We start from the raw sequence: 25,701 nt of genomic DNA, 5'->3' as shown, positions 1-25,701 counted from the left end.
GGTCCTAATATCTTTTGCACCTGCATAAACTTTCATTATGGGTTCACATGGTATTTCCTGTAGTATTTTTCTTTATAACAATAATCATGGGCATCATTTCACATTATGAACAAAAAAACAGTGTTTTGCCAGGTAAAGCACCCTCTCTAAAAGAGAAGCACAAAAATAACACAAACTTAGAGGTGTGCACCATGAGCTGTAAAAACAAATATCAGTTGAGAAGTCCAAGTAGACAGGTAAGTAAAATCACAGTCCAAGAAAATCGATAAAATCCAGGTTTAATGACAAGACCAAACAAACAGGAAACTGCAGTAGTAAACTCACGTTGTATCCAACGCTTCATCAGACATCAAATGCAGTATCAAACGGCTCATTTATATACATAATGAACATCAGCAATTGACAAAAGAACGAATCAGGTGCTAAGAATAATTAAGAACCATAATTACATATATTAACAAGAACTAAAAACAAACATATAAAAATAAACATATAAAAATATGTTTACATATAAAATCAGTGCTTTAAAGGTCTATTCACTAGGAAGGGTCTGAGTGTAAATCTATCATTAAGTCCAAGCCTATGGGCTTGTAACTTCAGAATCCATTTCCCTTCTCTCTCCTCAGTGTTGTTCCTGATGTTACCCAGTCTACCTCCTTTGTGAACTAACTCCAAGACCTGGGAGGGCCAATGCCTACGCAAATTTGGTACTGGCACATTGGGAGGACACCTATGTCCTCAATGACAACAATGGATTTTTAACGCATCTCAAATACTATAATAGATTTGTGGATGACGTCTTTATTATATGGGGTGGCACATTAGAACAGCTACTAGGATTTGTGTCCTATTTAAATCACACCACAGAGTTTCTTTGTTTTGACTGTACTTACTCAGATAATGATATCACATTTTTAGATGTGAAGATTATTAAGACTGTCAACGGATTTGAGACTGAACTATTTAGAAAGGATTGTTGGAGGAATAATCTGCTACATCGAAATAGTATGCATCCCAGGCATGTGTATGAGAACATAGTGACCAACCAGGTCATGAGGATGTCTAGATTAACCACTCTTGACACCACCTATGACAATCACAAAATGCAACTAGCCAACAATTTTATAGATAGAGGATATGATAGCCAAAAAGTATATAAAAACATACGAACTGGTGATCGTCTTAGAACTAGAGTCCCCTTTCTTAAGAGAACACATACGGATCCTCCATTAAACAAGAACACACCCTCTATTAACAGGATAGTCATTCCTTATACAAATAAGAACAGCTATGTTCTACAGGTTCTCAACAACAACTGGAGATTGTTGATGTTTGATGAGAACATAAGGAAACTAGTTGATACTAGACCTCACGTAGCCTATAGGAATATGTATTCTTTAAATAGGTTACGGAAGCCAGTGGTTGGGCTTTGAGTAAGAAAGGCACATTCCTGCAAACAATGCAGATTCATAGCTGTTTCAGATTGCTTTGTTCATCCATTCACACGACACAGATACGTGTCTAGGTTTTATGCTGATTGCACATCAACTAATTTGGTTTATGTGGGTCAGGCATGTAAACTGTTTTATGTTGGAATGACCACCAGGACCCTTCGTGAGCATGCCTATGCAATTGAGAAAGCCAATACTACTAATGCCTTGGCAAAACATGTTTTAGATAATGACTCTTCACATTCTTTTAAATTCAAGGTCTTGGAGTTAGTTCACAAAGGAGGTAGACTGGGTAACATCAGGAACAACACTGAGGAAATGGATTCTGAAGTTACAAGCCCATAGGCTTGGACTTAATGATAGATTTACACTCAGACCCTTCCTAGTGAATAGACCTTTAAAGCACTGATTTTATATGTAAACATATTTTTATATGTTTGTTTTTAGTTCTTGTTAATATATGTAATTATGGTTCTTAATTATTCTTAGCACCTGATTCGTTTGTCAATTGCTGATGTTCATTATGTATATAAATGAGTTGATACTGCATTTGATGTCTGATGAAGCGTTGGATACAACGGAAAGCTTTACTACTGCAGTTTCCTGTTTGTTTGGTCTTGTCATTAAACCTGGATTTTATCGATTTTCTTGGACTGTGATTTTACTTACCTGTCTACTTGGACTTCTCAACTGATATTTGTTTTTACAGCTCATGGTGCACACCTCTAAGTTTGTGTTATTTTTGTGCTTATCATTTCACATTATGTTGCAACAAAAACATCTGGCATTAAAAACATGTTTGCATTTCGGTGAGCCTACCAGCCACCTTTTTAATGACATACTCAGCCTTCCTTTCTTCTAACTTGGATGCATTTTCCAAATGTTTCTATAACAATACTTGTGCCTTGTCCAGTATCAGATCTTTCTTAGAAAATAACTTAATTTCTATGCATTCAGAATCCATGCAAAACACGAATCTGCCTGAGAGTCCTATTCCAGACAACATTCTGATAATCTATACAATTGTACCATATATTTACATATGTTTCTACATGTCAGATGGCGTCTCTTATGAAAGTGAATTTTTTCTGCTGCCATTAATGATTTAAAACTCACGTAGTTTTGCAATGTAACTATATTACATATAGAATAACAAATGTATAAAAAAGAGGCCTTTGCATTTTTCCTAGTCTGCTGCCCCTACTACTTCTTTTATCTACATTCTAAGCAGTAATGAGATACAGCCTGCCTGTTTGGGTAATTATTAGATAAGTAATACAGCCAAAAGGGGTGAGAATGGCAGATTCGGAAGCCAAACACCAAGCCACGCTCTTGTATATTAGCAGTGAATGACAGCAATAGCATATGTAACTGCATTTAAGGTCTATTACTTGGAAAGCTTTGGTTGATCAGTCTCTGCTGGCTCACTCTGAGTTGTTTGTATCACATCTATTTGTTTCACATTCATGATGACATAATAGCTCCAGGTAGCACTTGTGTGCTGTTGTTAACATCATGTAGGAGCAAAACTGCAGTTCTTAAACTATAGTTTGTAATTGTAATGAATAATCTGATCTCACAGTCTCCTGGATAAAGAGTGCGATAGTTTTTTATTGCCTGTTGGCGGTCACTCTTTCTCTGATGTGCAGTGACCTCAAAGTGAGTGTAAAAGACTGAGGTGGTATGGGGTGAAACCCTCTATGCATTTTAAATGTGCTGTTTTGATTCATTTGATTCATTTGTCAATAACTTGATAAGCTCAAGTACATTTCATGAATGTTTGGCACCTTGAGCTGTCAGTTACAAATAGTTGTTGCCAGGTCATTGTAATATGAACTCGGGTGTTTCAAGGACTTATAGTGGCTCTATCATCACCAACTCCTTAGCTTCCAGTGGGACACAGAGAAGCTGCTTATATTTGAAAAAAGCACCATATTGCCTGGCTATATGATGACATGCTCCATTGCCCAAACAAAAAGGGTCAATCCAACATACTTCTTAGATGGACACCTATAGTCTAAACAAGGCTGTAAAAGTTCCAGTTACCATTCATATGATTCCACTGTTGTAGTCTGCTCTACTGCTGTTAGGTTCTTTTCTTGGCACTAGCTTAATTCATCACACTGTCATGGCGGCTGAAGACAAGATAAATAAAGTTGCACACCTTCATTACAAGATATATGTCTCCAGCAAAGCCCCAAAACTGACAACACAAAACAATTAAAAATAGAAGATACTATGGGGGATGGCAGAGGGAATCTAATGTGAAGACAAGGACAATTCAGTCAGGAACAGAGCTACACTATAATGTATCATTATTCCTTTATTTCAGCATCTCACTGCATTGAATACCAAACTATGAATAAAGAAGCCAAATGGAAGTTTCACTAAGCATCTCTTGAATGACTGCTATAATAAAAACATGTCCGGCCTTGGAAACACAAAGCAAGTTCTTGTATTGCAGTGTGAAGTGCGGATATTGTTACTGCTTCAAAAATAACACTGGAAAATTCCTGTCAAAAAAGTAATAAATACTGAACCGTGGACGAGGGTAAGGCGGCCCACAAAGCCTATATGGACCTCGCCAAGGCATTTGACACCATCCCGCACTCTGGAATCATAGATAGACTTACTAAGCTGGGCATTAATCCCTATGTCACTCAATGGGTTGCCTACTGGCTTACTGACAGAACCCACACTGTAAAAGTAGCTGACTCCAAATCCAGCTCCAGACAAGTGACAAGTGGAGTACTTCAGGGTTCAGTCCTGGGACTGCTCTTGTTTGGCATCTACTTCTCTGAAGTATAGGCCAACACTAAGGGACTCTGGCTAACAAAGTTCACAGATGACTGCAAACTGGGAGCCATTATTGAATCCCAAAATGATGTGGATACTCTACAAAAGGGCCTCACAGAAACAGATGATTGGTGCCAGAGCCATGGGCTCAAGCTCAATGCCAAGAAATGTATAGTTATCCCCTTTGGGAAAAAAAACATGTACCCATGAATTACCACATAGTTGGCAGTACGCTAAACACCGAAAGTGTGATAAGAGACGTAGGGACACAGGTGGACAGTGGTCTCACCTTCGATAACCACATCACCACAACAGTCAGGAAATCCTTCTATGTAGCACACCTCATCACTAAGGGCTTTTCATCCAGAAAGAAGGAGGTCATTGTCCCACTGTACTCATCCCTCATTAGATCCATTATAGAATACAACACCCTGTTTGGTATGTACCTCTCAGGACATCTGCAACAACTGGAAAGGCCACAGAAGTACCTCACTAAAAGAATCACAGGCCTAAAGCAGATGCCCTACGCTGACTGCCTTAAAAAACTGCAGCTATACTCTGTTGCATATTGTCTACTCAGAGGCGATCTCTGCTTAACATACAAGGACATGTCAAACCCAGAGCTGTTGGACATGCTACACTTATAGAAATCCCAATCCCTCAGAGCCACATGCTCCAGGGATCTTAACCTTGTCATCACAATAAACAAAACATGCTGGAGGGATAGGTTCCTGACCCAGAGACTCCCCAGACTCTGGAATAGACTGCTCATACATGTCAAGCAGAGTGCCTCTTTGGCCCTCTTCAAAAGGAACCTTGAGGATTGGATTGGAGAAAGGAAATTCACTCCGGGGATCACGTCAGTTGCTCTGCTAGACAGGGGTCCAGGGAAGTAAATAGTGTGGGAAGAAATAGCCAGATAATTGTTATGGCTAGGCTTGTACAGGCCCTAGGGCTGATAGCCTAGTACCAACCTATGAACCTATGAACACTGTTGTATAATTGCTAGTAGTGGTTCACGTTTGGAGACATGTTGGAAATCAGAAGACAATCTGGTGAATAAAACAGACAGAAAGAAGGCAAAAGAAAATGAGGGCATCCAGCAAAGAGATGGATGGTTTGCATGAGAGATGACCTCTGACAGTCAGGTGTGACTATGAAAAAGGTAGGATAGTGGCAGTAGATCGAGATAGATGGCAACAGTTGACATAACACCATGACCCCATGTAGCAAATATTAAAAATTAAACAGTGAAAAAAGAAACAGTACAGCTTATAAGTATTTAAAAAGGAAGGGACTGAACTTACTTTTGCTTTTAACATTATACAGATTGTAGTAATAAATATAGAAGATGGTGATGAATTTTCATTTACAGAAAAGGAAGAGTATGCACAGATATGTATTTTAAGAGCAGATTGTCCACTAGGCTTGAATGGGATGTGTAGCTTAAAACCAATTTTGAAATGTAAGCCCTTGTGGAAATATATTTTATAAACTGTCCCCAGGATTCAGCAAGCTCTGCATGGTGTGCATGAATAGTGCAAGAGCTGCTGCAGGCAATATGGCTGACGTGCGATCCAGGAATAAGCTCCCTGGATGTGCATGAGCGCTCCTGCACTATTCCTGCACAGACACAACCCCTGTATGCTAATTACCTCATTTGCTGGTGAAAACCATGCAAATGAGGTGAATTAGAGATCCAGGAAGCAGGCAGGTGTCCATGCAGGAATAGTGTAGACTGCAGAAATGTATTCGGTTACTAGCCGAATACACTTCTGCATATTACAAAACAGAGGCATGACAACTCCAAATAAAGCATGTATTTAATGGAGTAGGCAAGCCAATGGCCAAATATATGGCCATTGGCATGATAAATAGTTGCAAAATTATAAAAAATAACTTTTATTTTTTTTGGCCAATTTCGGAGGTTTAAGCCCAAGGCAGAGGTGCACAAACGGGATCGGCCCGAAAATAATAAAAAAAGCTGGAAATAAGGTTTTAAACCAAAATCATAATTGTTCCATAATAGTCAATGGTATGCATAACACAAGACCATGAAATAGTGGTTGCTAAGGGGGAAGGCTGAGTGTCGGTTTTGTAATCATGCATTATTAGTCAATCTTATGCAAATGAGGGCAATGATACTGAATCACAGATTGCCGCTCAGTGCTAGCTTGCACCCAACCGTGTAGGTGCAGTAATACCATGGTGTAAGCCTAAGAGCTAGATGACTTCATAGGGGGGTGTGTCATGCATGCTGTAAGCTTATTGGAGCTCTGTGGCCCGTGTTTGCCCTTAGCTAAGCACATCTAAGGAAGGGGGTGTGTCTGAAGCTGCCTAGTAGTATCTACATTGCCTAAACAGTTGTGCGTGCCACGCACCGGATTTTAAACAAAAATAAATAAATAAATAAATAAATAAACCAGGAAATAGCAGCTCCGTTCACATCTGAGCACTGTGCTTGTGTGGCGTGCCTCGGGGCATAAACAGAAAGGCAATGGGAAGGGAAAACAGCAGTAGGAAGGTAATCAAGGAGAACTAGCATAGCTGGCAGGTGAAATTGATCAGAATCAGCCAATTACATAGGCAGCAGTCCAGCGCACTACTATAAACTATGCAAACACCTTTCCCTCTGGTTTTTCCCACAAACTCTACACCATCGGTGTACACAAACGGGGAAATTTTACCTAACAAAAGCAACAAAATGATAGGGGCTCCTTTCGCTCTCATAAATCAATATGTGGAAGAGGCTGAGGGTAGTGAGGATGTGAATGCTGATGACCAACCCACAGTGAGGAGAAGAAAAAGAGTGTACATACACAGGGTAACCTACCAGGGGCTACATGAGCTGGAGATAGTGGAGCGCTATAGGGTGGACAGGGACCTCCTACAGCAAATTGTTGAGCTGTGCCGGCCACTCCTCACACACAGAACCAACAGTGGGGAACCCATCCCAGTGGATACCAAGGTATGTGTAGGCTTCAGAATACTAGCCACAGGTACCTTCCAAAGGCCAACTAGGGATATCATGGGGATCTCACAGGCATCAGCATCCAGGGTACTCCACCAGTTCCTGGATGCCATGTCAGCACATGCCGGTGAGCACATATATTTCCACAACACCCATGAGGCGTTGGCCAGCAATATGTGTCTCTTCCACCAAATAGCAGAATACCCTGAGGTAGTGGGTGCTATAGACTGCACGCACATACACATCAAAGCACCACCCATTGAGCGGGGTAGGGTCTACATAAACCACAAGGGCTTCCTCTCCATCAACTGCCAGGTTGTGTGCGATGCCCAGGGCATTATAATAAATGTGTGTGCTGACAGCCCTGGAAGCTATCACAGCTCCCACATCTGGCATATGACACAGCTGTACCAGAGATTTGCAAGTGGGGACATCCCATATGGCCACCTAGTGGGGGATGCTGGTTACGCACTGGAGCTGTGGCTGATGACACCCATCAGAAATGCACACACACCCGAATAAGAACTCCATAATGTGGCACAAGCACAAACCAGAATCATAATAGAGCATGTGTTTGGGATGCTCAAGTCAGGGTTCTGGTGAGTGGACATATCCGGTGGAGCTTTGCAGTACTCTCCAGCTACATGTACCCAAATTGTCATTGTATGTGCCATGCTACACAATATGATCCTGCAGAAACAGCTGCAGCAGGAACAGCATGGGTCAGGGCCACACAGCCCCCCCACCATTGCCAAGGCCAGCACAGGCACAGACTGACTCAAAGGAGGAACAACCTGAGCCTACTCCTGTAGGCAGAAGGAGACATGCCCAGTATGCCCAGGTCTTGGCAAAGAGGCAACGCATAGCACATAAACTGACATGGTAGGAACCCAGGGAATGACACCTCTCTCTGACTTGCACATACAGTAAAAGGGATGCCAAACATGACACTATCTGTGCTGAACCATCTATAGGGAGTTTACTATGTGCAACTGACATAGTCATCCCTTCAGCACCATCCTCAATACTGGCACAGATACAAGGTAAGTCACTCTCCCTATCAATTGCTGAATGGAGTAGTATGTTCTGCTACTTGTATCTATGGTACGAATGTGAGCATGCAAGGGAATCTAGTGGCTGAATAGGATGGCAGGAGATAGTAGACACCTCTATGTGCAGCATGAAATCCATAACAAATACTGGTGTGAACATAGTAGACAGTACTAGACAAGGTGACAAATCCCACTGCATGACATGTGGTGGGTCAAATGTGTGTCCATAGGCACACACATGCATGTCAGTGAGGCTCGCATACCCAACAACAGTCTCAGCCAGCAGGACAGGTGTAGATAACCACTGAGAAAAGCTGTGCTAAGGCCTCAGATTGATGGCAATGGAGAACAGCCCCCCCCTCCAGACCTACACAGACAGACTCCAACAGGTCAGGCAGTTGGATGTTAGTTCTGAAGGGTAAGAAGTCTGAAACTGAAATGTAGGTCAATAAAACCTAAGATCTGTACTACATTGATATGCCTCTAGTCTGCATGATAGGTCAGAATAAAGAATGAAATGGAAGCCAACAGAGTACCTGAAATACCAGTACAGTCATAGCAAATATTTACAGTTGTCAGGTGTGCCCCCCCCCCACAATCCTACTTAGAAATGTAGTAATGTGTACGTGTGGGGATAATAACAGTTGCGCACAGATTACCTGAGCTGTCCAAATTAGCAGGATAGATTGTTGCACATGTACAATATGCAGGGCTCTGTGTGTTAGGTTGTTGTATGTTGTATATTGTGTGAAAGTAGTCAGCATGTAGGCATGGAGGGTTGTGTCCCAGTGGCCTATGCCCAGTACTGTTGATGACAGGGCCAAGTTCTAACAACTGCAGTGCCAAACACAATGCATCCCTGCAAGACCCAACCCAGCAGTAATCCATACTAGTTGTTCAGATGTAATGTCTGTCACCATCTGAAAGATGGACATGGCATGAATGTGGGCCCAGACATACACACAGTACACAGGTGGAAGTACCCTAAACAGAGAGTATATAACATTTTACTGCCAAATGGGCACACCTTTGGAATTGTACATACAGGTTAGCAGCACATTAGTTGTCTGTGTAGTATGGAATACTGATGTAGTCTGGCCAATCACTGGCAGACCACAAAAGACATAGTTATGAAGTACTGAGAAACTGCTGATGTCCCCGCACAAGTCAGCATAAGGGGAATGCCCCACGTATATCTGTGAGTCAGCTGCAAGAAGCTTCCATAGCACACATGCACTCAGCTCACCCCACAAACAGCCACAGGTTCATCACAGGTCATATCCCTGCTGTTGGGAATGAGTACAATATGACCCCCACTTCTGTATGGGAATACCCACAGAATGCAGTATGCTGAAGAGGTGTCCCATGCAGGTGTGTCCCTAGCTGTAAGCAGAACCCTGCCAGCATCCACACCAATGGATTAATAAGGACAGAAGGTATTGACATTAACACCTTGCACACCTACCCTGTCACCCAGGGGAATCCAGTGGCTTGCAGCCTAGGACTGTAGGAGTGACAGAATGCACTGGCCTGCTACAGATGGCCTGCATCACTACCAAATGCCCTACAGTCCTCTGTCAAAGGCCTGTGTCTCACCCATACTGCCAATGTATGTTATCTCATGGAGTCCCAAATAACGACATAACACAGTCCACAGAACACAAATGCAAGGCCATGTCGACAAATCCCAGTAGCATATCCACCATGTCCTACTGCATGAACTGTGGACCAACCCCTAAATACTACTGGGATAAAGTGATAACTATAGGGATACTTATCAGATATTGCTTGCATAATGTTAGGAAGAGGATAGAATAACAGAGGGGGTGGAAGCATGGAAGCCATGGAGTGTGTGAAGTCTGAAACTCTGATGTGTGCCCATACTATCCCTGCCTACAAACCCAGGAATGGGTGGCTACAAACCTGCTCATAAACCACAATGTGAAGGGGAAATGACCAGATATATGAGCCCTGCCTCTGGGTAACCTGTGTGAATCTGTACAGCTGAGAGGTATGGCCACAGCAGGATATGTCCATTATGTCACGTCAATGGATGTGCAAGTATGGGATTCTCAGCCACCACAGTATCAAGGTGCTGGACCATTTATACAGACCCATCAGCAAGTGTCTGCAGCTCCCCATCCAGAATGGCATGATTGTCTAAGAATATGTAGGCTGCAGACCACAATACTGAACACAGCTTCATTCATTTTGTATTCCTCAGGAAATTACTACAAGCAAATAAATATATCTGTCAGTAGTTGATGACATAATACATCACAGTGTAAAACTGAACATATGTCTGAATATCTCTGCTAACACCAAAACCATGTAGCAGAAGCAGCACAGACACAATTAGTTACAGTATCCCACTATCCTTTACCCATTGTGGCTCCATATTGTCAACCGATCTACAGATATCCTGCAGAAACAGGTTTCTACCTGTAGGTGTAGAACACAAATGCCTGCACTGGAGTACAACCTACCTGGAATGGATTCACACATTCAATACAGAAGGTCATACTGGGCATGCTCCTACACTTAAAGAAACAAAGCCCATGTCTGACAACAAAATACAGAAGGATCATACTGGGCATGCTCCCACACTTAACAGGAATGATGTCTGGCAACAACAGTGGACTATACATATCTGTCAGTCACAGATATCTGTGCACACACACACCACATTGCACACCAGTCATGCTTTGCACACATGTTGGATAGGAATACACACATATATCTAAGGACAACACACTATAATAGGTCAATCATACACAAACAGAGATGTGGGGAAAAGAGACAGTGACAAAGAGCTTCCCATCATGAGGCCTGTCCCACCCACCACATATCCAATTGGCCAATATCACATGATGTGCCAATGTCTATCACTATAGATATTTGCTTCTGGTAGCCCTCATCACTATAGTGCCTGTGGTGCTTGTGATAACTGTGCAACATGACAGTACAAGTCATTATTCATCTAGCAGTCATATACACAGTCCTATCAAATGTAAAGTTGTGTGTGACTGAGTGTTGTGTGTGTGTGTTTCCAGAGGAATGGATTATGGCCCATTCACACACACTGCACTCCCCATTGTCCTAGTTAGCTAGCCTGCTGACATCAGTCACCTTGAAATACCCCTTTGGAGAAGGATCATCCCTATAAGCTCTGTGGCGCATGCAATAACTGCGTAATGCTATAGTGTGATGTACTAGTTAGGTAGAAATTCTAATCCCAGACATGGCAGCTGTGAAACTTTGTGTGTGTAGGGAGCAATGATTTGGAGGCCATTCATAGACACTACATCTCCCATTGCCCTACTTTAGCAAGGTTTGTGACCTCATTCGCCTTGAAATACACCTTTGGATAAGAGATCACCCTATAAGCTCTGTGGCATGTGCAATAACTGTGTAATGCTATAGTGTCATGTACTAGTTAGGCAGGAGCTCTAATCCCAGACATGGCAATTGGGAAACTGTGTGTGTATGTTTCTGTGTGTAGGGATCAATGATTTTGAGGCCATTCATAGACACTACACCTCCCTTTGCCCTACTTTAGCAAAGCTGCTGATGTCATTCACCTTGAAATACACCTTTGGATAAAGGCTAGCCCTATAAGCTCTGTGGCATGTCTGATAGCTGTATAATGCTATGGTGTCATGTACTAGTTAGGCAGGAGTTCAAATCCCAGACATGGCAACTGTAAAACTGTGTGTGTATGTTTCTGCATGTAGGAATCAATGATTTTGAAGCCATTCATAGACACTACACCGCCCATTGCCCCACTTTACCAAGCCTGCTGATGTCATCCACCTTGAAATATATCTTTGGACAAGGGCTAACCCTGTAATGTGCGTGGCGCATGCGATAACAGCATAATGCTGTAGTGTAAATTAGTAATCAGATAGGAGTTTTAATCTCAGACATGGCAACTGTGAAACTGTTTGTGTGTAGAGATTAATGATTTTTAGGCTATTCACAGTCACAACACCTCCCATAGCCCCACTTTACGAAGCCTGCTGATGTCATCCACCTTGAAATACACCTTTAGAGAAGGGCTAGCCCTATAATCTGTGTGGCACATGCGATAACTGCATACTGCTGTAGTGTAACATACTAATCATGTAGGAGTTCTAATCTCAGACATGGAAGCTGTGTGTTTGTGTGTAGAGATTAATGATTTTTAGGCTATTCACAGTCAGAACACCTCCCGTAGCTCCACTTTACCAAGCCTGCTGATGTCACCCACCTTGAAATACACCTTTGGAGAAGGGCTAGTCCTATAATCTGCATGGTCCATGTGATAACTGCATAATTCTGTAGTGTAACTTATTAGTCAGGTAGGAATTCTAATCTCATACATGGCAATTGTGTGTGGAGATAAATGATTTTTAGGCTATTCACTGTCACAACACCTCCCATAGCCCCACTTTACCAAGCGTGCTGATGTCATCCACCTTGAAATACATCTTTGGATAAAAGCTAGCTCTATAATCTGTGTGACGCATGTGATAACTGCATAATGCTGTAGTGTAACTTGCTAGTCAGATAGGAGTTCTAATCCCAGACATGGCAACTGTGAGTGTGCGCAGAGTTTAATGATTTTGAGGCCAGTCACAGTCACAACACCTCCACTTGCCCTACTTTACCAAGCTTGCTGATGTCATTCTTCTTCAAATACACCTTTGGATAAGGGCAAACCCTGTAAGGCCTATGGTGCATGCTGTAAGTGCAGAACAGCATAGTAGTAGTTGATATACAGCTATGGGTTTGAATCTCATGTGGGTATGTATGTGTGTATCTCAATGATTTTGGTCCCATTTACAGCCAGTACACATCTCAGAGCCTGACTTTAGCAGTCCTGCAGATAGCATCCACCTTACAAGTACCTGTTGTGAAACCCAAACTATGTCAGGACAGTGGTGCATGTGGTAAATGGGTAACATAATGACCTGTAAAAGTTGTTAGATAGTGGTTTGAACCCCACCACTGGTAAATAGAAATGTGTGAGTAGGGTGAAATAATTTTTGTAAACTCTCACTGACCACATCACCCAATGCTAGTATTTACAAAGGCTGGTGATGTTCACCATAGAAGTATCTTGGGACAATATACCCCTAATAAGCACCGTAGCATGTGTGATAAATGCAGTACACTGCAGTAGCAATACATAGCTAAGTAGGGGTTTGAATCTCCTTACTGGCAAGTGTGTGTGTCTGTCATCAGTATCCTGTGTGGAGATGACTGTGCTTGTGTAATGACAGGAGGCATTGTGGGCTGGGTTTTGCTAAATTATTATATTGAGGGCATACTATATTTCACAATGTCCACCTTACAAGGACAACAGATGTGAAACAGCAGAGAGGCTAGTGTACACAACCCGTAGCTCCACATGTGACATAATGGATTGGTGAACAATATGGGTGACCCTTGTAGTACTCAGAACAGTCTCCACCCATGTATTCTACACAAACACACTTGGCTTTTGCTGTATTACACCATTCTTTTCTTACTTTGTCTCTGTCTCACTGTCTCTCTCCCTCTCTGGTGGATGTAGAAAAGTACAAGTGTTTTGCATAGGCAGCAGCTTGACTATTGTAAGGAATGCTCATGATCAGGTGATGGCCTATGCATGAATAGCAGTCCCCCACTCACTAATTGCATCTGGAACAGCTGTGGTATCATTCCATAGCCAATTGCTTGGAAACATGCAACTATAATTAAGCACTTCATGTGGGTGTGGGCTCTTTTCCTTCACTGTGAGCAGTACTGCATGTGGGTGTTTGACAAACAGCATCACAGAGGGTATTTGGAAATACCTTTACAAGATACACTGTGGAGACAGCCAACAACCAGAAGGGAGAAGTTCCAGACATGGGGATATAATGTAAGTAATGCTGTTCTACATTTTAAGTAATGTTGGTTTAACAGGGTTTGTGTGGATATGGCTGTTCTACATGATTTGAAGTCTGGCATGACAGCATTATGTGGATGAGGAAAGTCTCACCTGTAGGGCCATCTGCAGACTGTCCAGAGTTTGGAGTCTTACATGTGTTTTGTTACTCACACATTTCCTATCTGTAGATATGCAGTAGCATACTCTGATGATTGCAGTCAATACATGCTGACATCCATGTGAGTTACTGACTTCATATCTCTCAGAAGACATTTGACACAACAAATCCTGGTCAGAGTAATATGTCAATACTGGTGCTGTGTTTGTGCCTGTGTTCCCCAAGTCTGTCACCTTTTGTCCATATGTCATGCAGTAAGAGGTGCATATCTACAGCACATCATTATTTACTGAAATCATATCTGGTAACAAGTTAGTGAGATATCACAGTGCTAGACATGTTATGTATAGTAGGCCTCATATTTCAGTACAGAACCTGGACATTCTGTTGCAGTGTGTACAATATTGAGGTCTGTGTACTTATGGTGATTGTTGACAGAGTTTGTATTGTGCATATGTTACCTGGCCTGTGTACAGACTGTGGTAGATATCAATGTCCTTGGTCCTGTTCTATCAGATATTGCATGCTGCCCCAGGTGATGGTACCTTATCAGTGTACATGTTTGTAGGGCCAGACCAACACATGTCCCATACCACAGTCAGGCATCAGACTACACTGTGTATTGGCAGACTATATGTAGGGTTACTGTGTGAGTGGTTCATATGAGGGTGGTGTTGTTCACCCAGTACATATAGTGTAATATTAATTAGGCTTACCTTAATGTGACTGTGACTGTGTTCATATTGGTTGTCGGTATGCATTTTCACATTGGTGTCTGCTACTCCATGCTGTTACATACCTGCTGCACGTACATGTGTATACTCCCATAGGACACTTAGTTCAGTATTATGGCAGTCTACCTGTAGTTTGCACAGTGCTTTCCGACATGCCTAGCAGATCAGTGTGTTTACCTAGTGTGATGTTATGTCCAGATATTTGTCGGATGAACTGTTGCCTGCCCACTATAACTGTTGTGTATGTCCAAAAAAGCAGTGGGATGGTGTAAAGATGTATGTCACTAAGTAGTGTGTAGTATGTGGCCTTGGGACCTCTGCTCCCCTGGTCAATATGTGTTAGGACAGACAGGAATGTGTGAATGCATCAACTGTTTGAGCTTATCTATTCCAGTATTTTTGTGATATCCCCAATTACATGGCTGTCAACATCCACTTTGTGAGGTGTGGTACACACATCTTGCACTAAGGAGGTCAGTGTATACCTCTGCACTGACCAGATTGTGTCAGACTGTTCATTTTTATTGGCTATGTCTCTGCTGTATTCCACAGGATCAGTACTGTGATTGGTGTGGTACTTCACTATGTGTAGAACTGATTGTTGTATATACCTTCCCAGATGTATAACACCATAGTTATCTGTTATGTGTATAGTCAGATATCACAACATACTTGATTAAACAGTACTACACAACTGTAGAAGTTAAAGCAGTTGTTCAATACTATTCAGTATGTGTACTGGCAGAGATATGTGAAAAAGCACCAGCTATCAGGCTTAGTGGTTAACTGCTGTGACCATAGTGTACAGGGTCCTGGGTTCAAGCGCTGTGAAGGCTGTTTATTTTGTTGCTAGGCAGAACAAGGACTGTTGGATACAGAGTGGTTAAGGCAGTTTTGAGCAGCTTTAAGTGGGTTTGCGAGGGTTTGTGTGACAGTAAGCACTGCTAACGTATGGTTAAACGAATATTTGCTCACACTGTGTAAGCTTCACTTACCAGTGCGCAAATCAGCTTAGCATTTACATTTAAGCAATGGTTACACCTAAGTATAGCTTAGCCTTGGTAAGCACTGATCACATTCCAGTCTGATAAAAAAGCAGGGTAATGACATTATTAATAAGTGTATTTCATGTAATGTACATAACATGCTTCTATGTGCTGTCAGTACAGTAGCAAGGGGTGTGGTATGCTGTCTGGGACACCTGTGTATATATGGCTAGGACATCAATCTCTTCCTGTAGTATGTGTTTCATACATGGGGAGTATCCCAGGCTATATGCAGTCACAGCATTAAATTACCACTGTTGACAGCACTTTCCCAAGAAAGAGTGGATTGCAGATTGTAGTACTGGAACCATACACCCTTGCATTCAAAGCTGGAGTATGACTACTAACTACTGTGTTGTCAGTGTGTGAGCTGTGTGTTATCAAGTACTTGCTACTGGATACTGATCTGATATGTGGATATTAACTGTAGACTACTATGTGTATAGGACATGTCATTGAGGCCTGCTGTCATGTAATACTGGCATACCTATCAGTGTCAGATGTCAATGTAATACTGGCATACCTATCAGTGTCAGATGTCTATCTGTCAAAACAGTAATCATAATGCATAACCAGTTGGGTAGCTGATGTCTGTCTGTCCTCTGTACAGATGTGCAGATGTCAGGTATCCATCTGGGCTGTTCACAGGCAATCTATGCTGGACTGACTCTGACATGTCTGCCCAGCTGTGTTATGAATGCCACAAGTATGAAACCACAACCTGTATACACCACATGCCATGGATTCCCCAACTACACTAGCACAGTCACCAGAACATGCTTGGTTATAGGTCTCCAACCCAGACACTGGCCATGTTATGTAATATAGTTTGCATACAGGTCAGTTGGTGCACCTCACTGGGCCTCTGCAAGAGACAACCAGATGATTGTATGTTGCATGTAACTGTTACCCTGAGGAATCATTCATGTGACATTAGTTGATAGATGGCCTGCTGACAAATTTCAGGTGCCATGATAACACTGTATCCACATCCCCACTTTTCTCATCTATCCATGGACAATATCCTGGTACACAACTAGGAATGCCTGCACCTATGGGCCCCAGTACCAACATATGTGTTACTGTGCATTGCTGATTATAACAGTGTTTGTGTGTTTGTAAACCTGCAGTTGGTAATACCCCTAGGACCTCCTCACACACTACACCCCCATTGCCATAGTTAGAAATGGCTGGTGCTGAACTGCACCTTACATGTACCTTGTCCCACTCTTCACTCTATGGGCTACCTGAAGCTTGCAGTACCAGCACAACACTGTTGTACACATGGCTATATAGCCATGGGTTACCCTCTGAGTCCTGGCAAGTGTGTGTATGTGTGCAGGTGTATATTTGTAGGATATGTCATTCTGAGGCCACATTATCCAAATACAGTGCAACTGCCATACACTGTAAGGCATAGTGATGTTGCTGACATTCAGACAGCCAAGACAAACAATCACCCTACTATCCCAGTGGCATGTGCAATAAATGCATATCCCTGTAGTAGGACTGTTGAGATAGACAAGGGTTTGTATTGCAGTCCTGGTCAATGTGTGATTGTGGGTACGTCAGAGTATTATCATGGGTGTCAGTGAGCAACATACCCAATGTGTGGTTTAGGTATTGGGTATACACCATGGTACCCCCAGCACATGTTCCAAGGTCCACTGTATGAGGACCACTGTCACCATCAGCCATACATGTAACTGAGTACACTATACAGGCCAATGATGCCTGTGCTGTGTGCAAGGTATCTGTAACAAAATGGACTCACTGACATGATAGTTTGCACTGGTAAACCCAGGTCTGTCAGATGTGTCTATGACTGTGATGTGTTTGTCAATGTGTCTATGACAGTAGGGCATTCTATGTGTTGTCCAGTAACACCCAGTATATCCCTCATTACCATACTGTACAAGGCCTAGTGATGTTCCTCACCTAAGAAGAGACTCAGGGCACACCTCATCCTACAGCTGTGTGTTGTGTGCAATTACGCCAAAAACATTATTATCAATATGTACCTAGGTAGGGGTTCTACTGTCAGTGATGCCAAGTACGTGTGTGTGTATGTGAATGTATCTACTTCAGTTCACTGAATATACATCACAGGAGGTCATCTGTCCATGAACTGACTGGCATATGATGGCATTTCAAAGGACTCCTGTGATGGGAATTATTTCCATCAAAACTGATGGTAGATGCGTACATGCCCTCTTTCCCACTGTATAGCTGTACATTGATACTGGAGTTGGTATATATAGTTGGCTGTTAATGTTGTGGACACAGCCACCCTCATTGGGGTTATTGTTGTGTGTATCCCAATGCTTAGTTTGCTGTAATACTGTACAGTGTATGTTAACAGGTTAGGTAGTCATCAATCACATGATCTGCAGCTGTACACCACTCCACAACCTCCAAAGTGTAGGGCTGTGCCACACACACCCGCACACCTATGTTTACAAATGCCAGGATTGCCATAAATATGGGAAGGGGACACATACCCTGCCAGGACCATTGTTGATGACATTAACGTAGCAGACTGATTATTTACTGCTGTGATGTTTTGTCTATTATGTCTTGGAATTAAACAGGGTAAAATGTGTTTACTGACAAATACAGTATCCATGTGTACAGTAATATGTGTGTATAGCATCAACACCAAAGCCTCTGTGTGTGCTGTGTGTCTGTTATACAAAAACATGTGGTGTGTGCCACCCAGTACACTGTATATTGTCCATTGTAGACGGGCTGCTGACATCAGCCACCATGCACTCACATGCATACACCCCTCAGACCTATCAGCCATGTGGCACATGCAGTAATTATTATACAGACTTATTACCTGTGTGCAGCTGTACCAAGGATATGACACAGACAAAATGTGTCACCACAGTGCCAAACCCATTGTAGGACACAACAGCAGACCAAACTCCCGATGACACATACACACCTCCAACAGAAACAGAATACATTATGGAGACCACTATCAGTCAGTGGTAATACCAGCTATATTGTATCATGCCTACACAGTTACACATCCCAACATGTAAGCATTAAACTTGCCTGCTGAAAACATATTACACAGCATTACATTGATGCACCTTTGTACATTCACCCTGTGCATCAGAACCATAGTAGCCTGTCCCTGCATCAATGGTATGGATGACAGGGATGTGGTGCAGGTATCATCATATGCACAGGGTGTGTTGTGGGTTTGCCAGAGACATAGGCTGAGACATTTGGTTGACATCATGTGTGTGTGTTAGGCGGCTTTGCTATTAATTGGGCTGTGAAGATGTGTTGTGTGTAGGTATGGAGGTGCCCTAGCTGTCTTGGTGATGTGTGTGTGTGTGTGTGTGTGTGTGTGTGTGTGTGTGTGTGTGTGTGTGTGTGTGTGTGTGTGTGTGTGTGTGTGTGTGTGTGTGTGTGTGTGTGTATATGCACACAGTCTGGCCATTTGCTTGCCCTATACATGGGTATGTTAGTCAGCTGCAGACCATTCATGGCAGGGTGTGTGGTTCACTGTCTCCAGCCAAGGATACGAGAACTGTGCCTGCCAGGGGTTCCACTGGCACTACCAGGTACAAGGCCAGATATGTTACTCTCCCCTGCAGATGACACCTGTCCATTGGATCTGGGTCCCTGTTGGGACCAGTCAGGGCTATGTGCACATGGCCTGCTGCGGTGTTGACAGTGCCCCCCTGCAGTGCTGGTGCTGGTACTGCCACTATGGGAGTGGCTACAACTTCTTGCACGTCCACGTAGACCTCCACCTGTTGGTGTTGCTGACCTACGTCCACACGGCTGTTGCTGTATTTTCACCATACACTCTAACATGGACAGTGTACGGTCAACAGTCCCACCAGCTTGCCAAACCATCTATCCATGACCTCTGCAAAATAACGGATGGCACCTGCAAGATCATGGATGGTGTCAATAACAGCTGAATGAGTAGCCCTCTGTAGCCTCAGACCCTGTCTGGTATACCATTCCATATGTGCCTGTCTTTCCATGATGGCCCAAAACATGCGTCTGGTGACACTAGGTGCAGCACTGCTGCCAGGGGCATGATGTCCATCAGCCCTCCTATGAGCACCCCTGTACATCTGCCTGTGTGGTGACCTGCCGGACAAAAGGCTAAGGTTGCTGTGTACAGACACACTTGCCATAGTCCCCACACTGCCCTGTTCCATGCCCCCACCCGCCAACTGCCCCTGATCTATGGCCACTGGTGAAGGGGAATGTATAGGCAATGTGACTGTGTGCAGGGATGGGGTGGAAAACAGTGGAATGTCAACCAATGGCACAGCTTCAGCCACTGACAACCCCACCTGTGCCTCATCACACCTATCATCATTGTCAGAGTTTGTATGGGCACTAACTTCAGATTCCCTGCAGGAGGGACCCTGACCCACCTCGCCACCTGTGAGGGGAAAGCAGAAACCTTACTTTCAGACCTGTATGTCATTGCTTACCTCTATACCCACACCCACACACACACACACACACACACACACACACACACACACACACACACACACACACACACATACACACACACACACACACACACACACACTTACAGGTGAGGAGGCAAATAGATATTACAGACACCTCTGATTACCCACATGTCAGCATGCATGACATATAGCAATCAGCAACATGCAGTGCAGCTATCTCAGTCTCTGTTACCGACATTATACATGTTTGTGATGCGTGAGTTGTGTTAGCAGGTGATGGCCCTTCCCCTGGAACACACTGCACCCATGTACACAATATTGCTGTGCACCTGTTCAGCACCCTGCCATGTACTGTGCACCATACCTCACAAGTGTACACACCATTGCTGACTGTGTATATGTGTGGTGGTTATATTTGCTCTGTTGCCACAGCCCCTATGTGTTTGGCAGATATATACCTGGGCTGATATAAGGACAGATGGCAATAGTGAGTGCCTGATGTTTGATTTGCAGATCTCATCATCAGCAGTGCATGTTTCAGCAATGAAATCCAATTACACTGACAACCTCCCAAGCTTACTGTGGCTATGAGGAGTGTACACACCCTTATTGACATGCCACCATCTTCCCTGATATGCCATGGAGCCCCAATACTGCATATATTACCATTACACATACCTGATATTTGACATATGACCTGTGCAATCGCATGCAGTATCAAACAAATGTGTTAGTTGTGCAGATGTTAATAGTGATGCATATAATATGTGTGTTGCATAAGTGTGTACACCCTTAACACAATGTTTTGTTGCAGCACCTGTATGTGAACAACAGCAGTAACCTTTCATGGAAGGTGTATACTAGCAAGGTCCATCCTCACTTGCCATTATGTGGTCACCCATCCCTACAAATGTCCCCCAACTCTGCCAGATTGCAAGCATGGCTCATGTGCACAGCCCTTGGAGGTCACACAGTCCCTACACTATTGCTGTTGAGTTACGGTTATGTCTTGCACAATGCATGACCTTGACTATGTTCAGATACAGCCATTCTATGTAACCTTTGGACATATGCTTTGCAGATGCATGACAAATATGGGCCACACATGCATGTGACTTGGTGGTGTTCCACATGCAGAACATGTCTACCACCATAGTTTCTGCTAATTAACAGCAAACCTACAGGTGTACACTGGAACCAGCAGGGTACAGATGGGGATGGTGGGGGTGAGGTGGACTGAGGCGATGCTTGTGCAGCTAATGTATCTTTATTAATAATGTCTGTAGGTTTCAGCCTTGGTCTCAGAACACCATAACACATTGCAACATATGCCTGTGGGAGACTTGATGTTATGCATATGGTATCTGGAGAGAGCCCTGGATGATGTCTCCTGTGGAACAACTGTTTGATCTGAGTACCCTAAACCATAGGCCACAATTATGCAGAGTGCAGGTAATTCTCGGCACATGTACTGTGCAGGCAGTACCTGCTGTAAATTCCTGCAAGTCCCCAGTGTTGCTGCATGTGTCTGGGCAGCCTCCGTGACCGGTTTGCAACATGTGCTGTTATCTGTCTTGGATGGGCATCTGTTTATTTCTGACTTGAATGTTGTCCCATACATCATACACACACACATGAATGTCTGCACTGTTTGCCATGGTATATGCAATGTTGGTGTAAGGCTACCTTTCCTACTCCTGAGTGCTTCCTTTTGGATATGGGATGTATTCCATGGTTTGTAACAGGTGTGCAAGCCAGGGCTGCCTCTGTTGCAGGTGAGTGGGCAGATGTCATGGACAGATGTCTTGGACAATAGAACATTACTTAGTGTAACATCTAGGCCCTGTACGTGATGGAAGGTGTGTATTCCAGAAGAGTGAATGCTGTCAGTACCTCACAAGCTGCTTCCATAACATGTTATTTGGAGTGTGTGCACACATATGCGTCCAGTGTTTGTTAAGGTATGTATTTCCTATAATTGTTGTCCTACCATAGGGTTCCATATACACATGCATTGCTTATTTTAGGATCACATTACAAGTTGTAAACAGTGTGTAATGTGGTACTGTGATTTACCAGTGTGTAGATCTGGAATAGTTGCCATTGTGATAGTGGTGTATACAGTGTTTTCCACACTTTAGAAGGATACTGTGTCAAACATGTCCATACTGTAGGCTATTCCTCCTATCATTATGTTCATCTCTGTCCACACATTTTGCACTGACAGGTTGTGCGGTATACTGCAAGACCCAGATATGGCACCAAGGTGATAAATGTGGTGCAGTGCAGTTAACAGCAACAATAAATTAACATGTACAGCATGCATTATGGGTAGGTGTGTTACATGTGTGCATAGCACATAGCATGGCCATAACATGGCCAGTGTATTGGCAAACGTGAAATAGAAAAACTCCATACTCACCAGCTGCAAGCTGCTGCCCTAGTTGGATACCAGAGGGACCTACATAGTTGTGTGAGAAATGTAATGCCAGTAGCCAACATGTGCCATTGGTACAAGGTGGGAGCAGCATTTCAGAACATCATCTATACAAACCCACAATGCTAGAGATTATGCACATCTGCTCCTTAACACACTGCAGCAACAGACTATATTATCTGACATATGCATATATAAGCAGCACTGGTCTACTAATGTGCCCTGGGGCCTTACTGGACACTCCTGCTCCATTGTGTGGGTGGCACCCACCTCCACAATACTTTCTTCGGCTGCTGGAATTTGCCAGTGTATGGGTGCCCCAAGCCTGGCGAGGGGTTCCTCTACATAAGTCAGTGGGGGCTGGATGGTATGACTCACCACCTGTGGTTTGCTGGTCTGTTCTGACAGCAGCAGCATGTTAACGGGCATGCCGGATGAGGTCAGTACACCAATGTCGTACCTGCTCATAATTTCAGTTATGGAGTCCAACATCATTTACCCTGCGGGCAAGCTCACTCCACAGGGCAGTCCTCTCCTGCATATCATGTGATGTCCATGAAAACAGGGTTCTGTGATGCTGCATGAGGTACTGCACAATAATGTCTGTTTCGTCTGCAGTATATGCAGGCAACCTTTACCTGGACATGGTATCTAAAAGACATAAACAGTTGACAAGGTCTGAGGACATCATACTGCAAGGTTATTGTACTTGATATTTAACATCTCCCTCACCCGGTCATATATGCATACATAATCTGAACACACACCACTTGGTATGTTTACACAAACCTTCTGTTGAGACATATATCCTATTGTGCAGCACATAATGAACTTTGTTGTTATTCATGTTCCATGTTTAAACAGTATCATTGGTGGCCTGTTGCTAACAATGTCACATGCATGCCATTGTAATGGCCACTGTGGTTCCATATATGCATCTGTTCTGTTTGCTATGCATCTGTTCCAAATCTGGTGTTTTGGGTTACTGGGACTATGTATGCATGTTGTTATAGCTAATCCTGGATTTTGTTGACTATTACTGACAACATATATTGTAACACTGCAACTCAATATCACATTTGGGAAGGCTGTTCCCAGCAGACCCACCTCTTCCAGCTCATCTGGCCATAGCTATAGGCTGCATCACATCTGAGACCTGACACGGGACATCTTCATCTGCTGGTCCTCCACTACCTACAGGTGGACCCACCTCAGGGGATGGGGTCTGTGCCACCCCTGGTAGTGCACACATACAGGATCCTGTAACCTGACGTCAGGTCCAGGGTCTGGTGCCTAGGGAGCTCTGTAGAGAATTGTGTGATCAGCAACACAACTGTGATGTCATGTCACATGCAGAGGTTCAGCCTGCCCCTACTGCTCAGCCCCCAGCACAGCCACCTTCAGGGCCGTGAAGGTGCTGTGGTGACTGCCTATGTGTGGGGAGCTCAGCCCCACTATTTCCATTTGGCCTGTATAGGGCTTCCTATTTCCAAATACCCCTCCCTGTACAAGGTGTTTACCCACCACATGTGTCATACACCAAGCCTGTATGCTGTTTTGTCCATCATGTCTGTTTTCCAAACCACCCTACCTCTCCATATATACCTACTATCCTTCCCTAACATTCCACTCTCACCTTAACACACACAGGGTCTATGTGTTACCAACACAAATGTCACACCATACATGACTGTCCATTTTGCACCCACTAACATGTGCTTACGGGTGCCTTAATCACTATGTATCTAACAGCCCTTGTTCTGGCCAGCACATACATTATCAGTCCTTGCAGGTGTGTAACCCAGGACCCTGCATACTATAGCCACATATATTTACCAGTAAGCCATCTGGGCTGAAGGTATGTGTGAGGTGGTACCAAACATATCATACAGCACAGTCATTCAACAGTGGGGACATTTTTAAATATATATACAGATTTGTATCACTTCACTGAAAGACCATTTCACTGACATCCATTTCACTGAGACAAACTCACCTAAGGTTAATGTCATCTAACAGTCATTGCACCTAATAATCATTTCACTGACAAGTAGTACTGTAAGGCAAGTCAAAGGTTTATGTCCTTTTCCCCACTGTATTGCAATCCTGGTGTTAGTATACATAGTTAGGGGTGGTGTGGGGGGACCATAAGCCCACACCAAGTTGGGTTTTACCATATAATGTAAAACAACACCAGACAAAAAAACAACTTACGTGGGGGTCTACACCCCCCACACGCCCCATTGTGGGGGGTGTTCCCCCCCACAACCCCTTAACTATAGCAACTAACACCAATATCACACTACAGTGGGGAAAAGGACATATACCTTTGACGTTCCTAAGACCACTACTTGTAAGTGAAATGGGCTTTGGATGAAATTAACTTTCAATGAAATGAACTGTAGGTGATTTGGTCTAAGTGAAATGGGTGTCAGTGAAACGGTCATTCATTGAAGTGATATGAATATATATATATATATATATATATATATATATATATATATATATATATATATAGTCAGCTCAGGCATGAGGTCTACACTCTGACATGCCTTCCTGAATTGCTGCACTGTTCTGCCTTGCAACAACACAGAGCATCACATGTGGACACAGCCTCAAAGTAGGGGGAATATATAGGGACAGATTTAGATAGGTCTATTACACACCTATGATGTTTGTGCATGATACATTTCACATTGACATGACTGTTCTGCAGGTGCTGAGGTCTGACACTCATGTG

Source organism: Protopterus annectens, chromosome 10.part0 (assembly GCF_019279795.1).
Source record: "Protopterus annectens isolate FY-2018-M chromosome 10.part0, PAN1.0, whole genome shotgun sequence".
In the NCBI taxonomy this organism is placed as follows: Eukaryota; Metazoa; Chordata; order Ceratodontiformes; family Protopteridae; genus Protopterus; species Protopterus annectens.
This window is presented reverse-complemented; position numbering follows the sequence as displayed.